This window comes from Cibotium barometz, chromosome 61, assembly GCF_041138505.1.
Source record: "Cibotium barometz isolate CiBa-2024 chromosome 61, ASM4113850v1, whole genome shotgun sequence".
In the NCBI taxonomy this organism is placed as follows: domain Eukaryota; kingdom Viridiplantae; phylum Streptophyta; class Polypodiopsida; order Cyatheales; family Cibotiaceae; genus Cibotium; species Cibotium barometz.
In genome coordinates, this window is record NC_141106.1 from 32604716 (window position 1) to 32612522 (window position 7807).

Sequence of the window (7807 nt, forward strand, 5' to 3'; positions counted from 1 at the left end):
AGCCCTCTTTTTTTTCTCTTTTCTTTTCTTCTTTCCCCTTTTTTTTCGCTCACTTTGTTTTTGGCAATCATCAGCACAAGGTTACATGTGATTTTTGTTAGTGGTGGGGGACACTAAGAGATGTTAATAATGGGAGAGAAGAGAGAGAAGGATCCGGAGGAACGTATACTTAATCATCAGAATGAGATGATGATTCTTAGTTCCTCATTTGATTCATTGAAGCAACATTTATCATTTAAAGTAATTGGCATGTGATGATGTCCCTTTGTGTGGCAGGATTCTTGTCAAATGTTGCTGAGTAGGACCTGATCTTTTCTTCTTCTGTCCATGTGCTTTTTATGTTTTTATTCATATTTAAGTACTCTTATATGAAGCAAATTTACATGAAGTACAAGAATTGAGTCATATAGACTCTTATTGAACTGCTCTGTGTGCTGAAGTAGCCACTAATTGGTGAGGATTGAAAGAATTACATCGACTTGTGAAGCTAATATACAGATCTTCACTAGGGATTAACAATCATTGAGTTGTGAAGATTGTGGCATCGTTTAGAGAGGTTTGTAATTTGAAGGAAAATTCTAGGCAATGGGTTAACCATTGACTAGGCTTTCACCTACCATGGCCCCCCCATCCAGAGATGTACCTAGAAGTTGTTGATGGTGAGGCTTTAGTGCAAATGTTCTCCAGTGCATGAGTATGGATATGTACTCATGGAGCAGTTGCTACATTAATTTAGCCAAAAGAATAGTAAGCAATAGTCTCAACAAATATATAGTGGCTATTGTGTGATATGGCTTAATCTATGAAATGAGGCTTAAATTGTGAAAGTGCAGGTTCTTAAGCTGTGAGATGGAACTCCTTGAATTGTAATTCCGTGAGATGGAATTCTGTGAATTTGCAAATTTTGACCCCTTTTTTATTTTATTTTATGGGTCATCTATGTCATGATTTGCAAGCAACAACTTCTTATGCACTCATTTCTTACTTCCAGAGGGGTGACAAGAGCATTGTTATTCTATTATTGATGTGCTCCTAAGTCTTTGTATTGCTTCTTGAATTTGTTGGTGAAATGATGTCGAGGCAATAGGGAAGACTGCTGATTGTTTGCTTGAACAGACAAGCTCTTGTGTTGGTGCTGAATGCACGAGAGTGGTTGAGGGATTTGCTTGCTGTTGCTTGGGCCTCCATTCTTGTTGAACTATAGGTAAAGTTGTTGGGGTTGAAGTCAGTGGTGGTGAGGTTTTCTTCACATTGTTCGATTTTGGCAACCATATGATGGAATTACCATCATAGTATCCTTGTTATTGAAGTACATGCACAAGCACCCAGCTTTGACGAACACTATAATTTGGTTGCCGATGTGCTTGGTATTGAGGCTTTCTTCTTTGTGCAAGCTTAGGGGACTTTGTGATGCACTTGGGGACCCAAGCTTTGGTATTTCTTTGGTAGTACCCTTGTGCTTGTAGAGCAATTTTTTGGTACCCACACTTGTTGCATTGGTGGAGTTATTTGAGGAATTCGCATAGGCTTTTGTGGATGGTGTTGTGGAGTACTTTTCTTTTTCCTTGGCTTTCAAGTGCTAAGTTTAGGAAGAGGCTTTGACTGTCGAGGCACCCAAATTTGATTGGCACCTTCATAGTAGCCTTGTGCTCATAGTAGCTGCTTCTCTACCCACATTTTGATACTATTAAGATATCGTGATTGTGGTAGTCCTGGTGGAGTTTTCTTTAGGGTTGATGTGGCAGGTTTGAGACTCATTGGCATTGTTGATGATGAGGTTAGAGTCTCTTGTGGAGTGGCTATCGATGATGAGTCCTTTGAGCATGTGGTTGTCTCCTTTGATGAGGTTTGTCGATAAAGATACATAGGATTCGGGGCCTTTTCTTTGAGTTCCTTGTTAGAGATAGATGGTTTGGCTGTGGGAACAACTTCTTCATGAATAGATGTTGATTGCAAGGTCTTGGCATCAAACTTCGTAGGTGAGGATGGGGTTGAAGAAGTAGAGGCTTTATTGGAGTTGGTTGTTGATGCAGATGGTAGGTCATTGTGTCGAGGGGCTTTTGCGGAAGAGGCTTGTATCCTTTTGCATTCAACATCATAGATATCCATTAAAGTTGGATCCTCTTCTTGGCAGTATGGTATTGTCAATTTTTAATCTCGTTGACCATCATGATGACTATCACTAGCAAAGCATAGTAGTGCTTGGGTAGCAATAGTCTATTTATGCCCCAAGATCAAATTTGCTTCCAACACATACTCAACCACAAAAAACTCTCAAGTGAGGGAGTTAGTTTCAATATACATTGTATGTTCAAAGTACCCCAAACATGGCATGTTCAAGTCTTGTGTATAGTGTATTCTTTCAGGATGTGCCGTGAGTGTTGGTTGACCTAACAAATCCCATAGCTCGAGGGTCATGAGATTGTGTTCTCGTGTTGGATAAAGCTGTACTTAAGTTGTGGTGATTTTATTCGCAATTTCCAATCCACCAAAATTCTAGGGATCTTTTCAATAAGATATGTTGGAAGTTCCAGCTCCTGTAAGGTTTCTTCCTCCCGTATAGCAATTGTACATTGCATGTAGGAGTGTTCAAGGTGACTATTTACATGGATTCATCCAACGATTCACTTATCCAAGGTCCACCAGAGACGACATCATACTCAAGGGAATCTAGGATAAAATGAAATGTAAATTCCATATCACCATAGATTGTTTGAGTAGTGTATCTAAAGTAACCTGGAACTTCAATGTTTTGTTTATTGGTTCCTTTTGTAAAATTATTGCTTGTACGGATGAGTTTAGGTTATCCCAATGACACCCAAGTGTCTATTGTCATGATGTTATGACTTGCTCGAGAGCTAATCAATGCGCGTTTGCGCTAAACATCATTGCCTGTAGGGAAATCCAACCATACCATGATAGAATATTCCAAAGGAACCATGGATGTATCGATTATTGACATGGTTTCAGATCCAGTTTCTATTTCATATTCCCATTCGCTTTTATCCTCTGTTTGGGTCTCAGCTTTTTCAAGAGTACCCAATGTGCACACTGGTACACTTGGCCATTCTTAATGAGGGTTGTTTGGAAACTTGCAAATCCTGACAGTCCTATTTTATGTAGTTTGTTATGTCCTTGTATGACTCAGGTTGAGCCATTAAAGGTGGAAGTGCTGATGTGATGCTGGCTTTATCATGAGAAGAGCATTCCTCCGAATGAGGTTTTGAGAGACTTTTTTAATCTTGTAAGGGAATTATCGAATTCCTCACGTGTTTTCTCAACCCTATAATTCGTACAGTCTGTTTCAAATGACTCTTCTGTAGGGAGTATGTCTTCCTCTTGAAAAGGGAAGCGGTACTCCTCTAGGCTTTGTATCTTGGTTGCTGTTTTTTAGGTTTGGCATTATGAGGTTCAATCACAACCGAGGCCTCACCCTGTAAGACATTCAACCAAGCTAAGCATGCACTCCTGAGCTTCCTTTTTGTGTTCCGCATACATCATGTGATTATTATTATCCATCTGGGATGGTTGAGTGGGTTCTAGTTTCTTGATTGGTCTATGTGGTGCATTGAGTGAAGAGTAAGAAATTGTTTCATCCTCACTTAGTGATGTACTAGAACTTGTTTCATTCGCTGACTTTCTTTGGTTTGTCAGTTTTTCATTATGTTTACCCATGCGACGAGATCAAATTTTCTTTTGGGTGGTCTTTGAGGTGGATGCTTTTGCATCATGTATAGCTTTTGGCTCTTTCGTGTTTATGTCCTCTACATGCTCCTTTTTCCTGTCTTTTAATTCGACGTTGGTTTTGACAGCTTGTTGTCCTTTGTTTTTCTTGGTTTTAGAAGGTTTTGCTCCTTCTTTTGGGTTTTGTTTTGAAGCATGTTCTTCTACCCATGTTGAGGTATTATCGTTTGCTTTTCTTTTGACTGTTTCTCGTGCCTTGGCTTGTAAGCATGTAAGCACATTCAAGGGTACCGTGGACAATTACCCGTTTTGTACACTTAAGATGTTAAGAGTTGTATTTTGTGAGACAAGCTGCATTGATGCAACTCGTCTTAGGCAATCTTGGAACATGTGATCAATGCCACATCATTCACACATTGGTCGCAAGGTGTTAGTAACTATGGCCATGGAAGTATTCCAAACTGTGCAATCTGCCACCTTCTTGTAAGGTCCACGACAATAGAAACACTGAAGTATTCGATTAACTGCTTCATGAGAAGTTTCTACCCTTTGAACTGTTTGTGTTTGGTGCATGGGAGATGGAGGTTTTGAGTCCATCGTGGATGAAGCGGGACACTTTTTAGTCACGGTCAAAGGTTTTACAATGTATGTCGTATATAGAAGAACAGGTGCCTTGTATGCGCAATGAGGATTGGGATGGTTCATAGTGATTGCATTCAACACAAGGCATTTCGCTCCACACTTTTAGAGGCATTAAGGATGTCTGGTTTTGAAGGTTTTCATCCTCTCTTAGAGATGTTTGCTGTAAGGTTTTAAGTAAGGCTGCATAGAAATCGATCTTTCTTTTGCTATTGCTTCAGTTGGTTTAGATAAGAAACACCTCGAAAAAGCCTATGCTAGGAACTTCCCAGATGGAAGAGGAGGTCCTAAAACCTATTTCTATCACTGTCTCAAGACGAGAAAAAAATCCTATACTAGGAACTTCCCAGATGGAAGAGGAGGTCCTAAAACCTATTTTCCATCACTGTCTCAAGATGAGAAAAAAAAATTGAGAATTTTTTCCTTGTTTCGCTACACGTTTTTTAGGGTGTTCCAAAAGGAATTTTGAAAAACTATGTATGAGGGAGTTGTAGTAATTTTGGAGTACTACAACTTTATTTCTTTCCCTGGGTCGTCCGTGATTTTGTCGTTTAGACCCTCAAAAGTAGCCCGAATTTGACACGTCGTCATTTTCGCACTATTTTTTTACGATTTTTTGTGGTTTTGGGACTGTTTTTGCCTCGATTTTCGAATTGAATTTTGAGACTGTTGGTCGGAGACCAAAATGGTCGATTTTGACTTCAGATGAGTGGTCCAAAGTCGAAGAGCTTGATGTCAGCTTTTCGATGAGCCCTAGAGCACCTTCATCGGATATACAGTCTAGGAGATACGGGCCTCCAACCAGGGGTGGTTTTCAGAGTCTTTTTTGCCGTCGGATTTCTCATGGTCAGAATTTTTCGCCAGATTTGCCTTTCACGGTTGGAATTTTTCGCCAGATTTGCCTTTCACGGGCTGAAAATTTTTCGCCGGATTTGCCTTTCACGATCAGACTTTTTTTGGCGACTTGTCTTTCACGGCCAAAATTGCCTTTCATGATCAAAATTTTTCATCGATTTTCCTTTCACGGTCGGAATTTTTTACTGGATTTGCCGTTTATGGCCAGATTTACCATTCACGATCAAATTTTTTTAATTTTTTAATTATTTTTTAACTTTTTTTTATAGTTTAGTGGGAAATACGAATTTTTCTTTTTGGGGGGGGATATTTTTTGAATTTAAAATGAAAGGGATATGGGCATTTTCCCAAAAAAGTAAGTGGGAATAAAAAAAGTCAACCTTTTAATGACACCCCTTACACCCTTCATAAATGACCCCCAAAATGAACAATTTTGACAACTCATGAGCATCTACTCATTGAAAATGCTCATTAGCCTTAATGAGTTATGTAAAAAAGTGATTAAGAATTAATTTAAGATTAATCTTTTCACTAATCTTTCCCTCTTTTACACTAATCAAGGACTCTAATTAACTATTAATCCTTAATTAATTCACACAATTGAGCACAACATTGGATAGAGCAAGGAAAAACTAATCTTTGTACATCAACAATTGTGTAACGTAATCTAAATTAGGGGATTAATTAGACTCTTAATTATAGTCTTCTCTTTAAGGCAAAATTAAGCAAAGAGAGTCAATTTGCTCTAATTGATCAAAATATTGATGTGATTAGGTCTAGATGCTCTGAAAACACCAATTTCTACTACTCATATTCAATTTAGACCCCAATTAACACATTTTCTAAATTTATAGCCTCTTGAACGAGATTAATCACCCTTAATATGTTAAAAACCAGTCCATTAAGAGAAATTAGTCAAATTCAAAGGTTTTTTGATGGTTTTAATAAATTTTTTGAAAGATTAAGCTACTTCTAATGCTTGCTAACACTCTAATCCAAATAATTTCAACAACACACACACAATTAAACTAAAATTAATGATCTTAGATCTATGTTAAAACTAAAGAGAGCTAACATTCACTAAGAATTGCATTCTCTTGCATTGTTTGATGCAATGGATGCAAAACTAAGCCTAATACAAATATGTGTAAGCCCTAACAACATGAAAAACCATAAAAATAACAACAAAAACATAAATTAATCTAAAAATTAAGCAAAAAACATTCTTTTCAAAAACAAAAAAGAGAGCTATTCTACACCAAATCTCACACAAATCACCATCAAATCCACTTTTTTGCCATGGAGAACCATTAATCAAGATAATGGACAGTGGGTTATGCGTAGATTAGAGGCAAAATGATGGAAAAGGCCAAGGGATGGCTCCCTGACATGACGCCAAAAATGTTATGGCTCACCCTAACCCTCCTTGAAACACATCCAAAAAGAGATTACCTGGTGAACCGCAACTGTCGTGATGAGGATCTTTCCAATGGCCAAGCTCGTAACCCTTAAGGTCTCCAAGCTCTACAATTCCTTGAGAAACAATTCCACTGCATCTCTCGATGAGCGTTGTCACACAGCTGCATTGCACTACGGGTCCTCGTCTCTCCTCTCACCTCACTTCACACACACACACACTCACTAGCATGCATTAGGGAGAGAGATTAGCAAGAGGATTAGCAAGAGCAAGACTCAATTGCACAATGGGAGAGTATGTTGTATAATGAGAGAAATTCACTTATATACAAGGCCATAAGTGTTCACACTCACTTAAACTATGGCCGACCGGGCACTTTAGGTTCATAAAAGGCATAATGCTATTACAATGACTACTCTCGTAATATATCCATGAAGTACATCACTTAGGACTTCATCCTAACTTGCTACCATGCGCTCTTGAAGCGGGAATCGCCATACTCCGTCACCATTACGGGCGCCTGTCCAAGTTATACCTTTGGACACTATTGCTTCATATCTTGAATGTATGTTCCTTTGGTATATCTACTATGACTCCTTGATGTAAGATAATGGCGGCAGCTCTTGTTAATCCTAGAATTGGATTAACAGCATGCTTTGCATGGAGTGCATCATTGTGTTCATATTCATGTCCTCACTATCATCATATGGATCTTTAACACTTGTCTCATCTTCATGACCATAATACACATTGACCTCTTGAGAGTCACCATCATATGGATCACGTAACACTAGCCTCATCTTCACGACCATAATACACCTTGACCTCTTGCAAGTCGCCATCATATGGATCACGTAACACTAGCCTCATCTTCATGACCATAATACACCTTGACCTCTTGCGAGTCGCCAACCATCATAAAGATTACTATAACAGTCATCCTCCTTAACAAGACAATTCTCATCATAAGCATCACTATTCCCATGATCATTCTCATCAAGATAATTATGCAATTGTTCTTCATTAACCTTATCGACACTTGCATCCTCATGGTTATCCACTAGTTTGTTTTCAGCCCACTAATACACATATATACACATCTTGACATTCCTCGTTGGCATCACCATCTACACTTGAAGAATCTTCATGGAAGCAAGAGTATCCAATGAAAGACTTGGATTGAAAGATTGCCCACTAAGAGAAGAGGTAGGC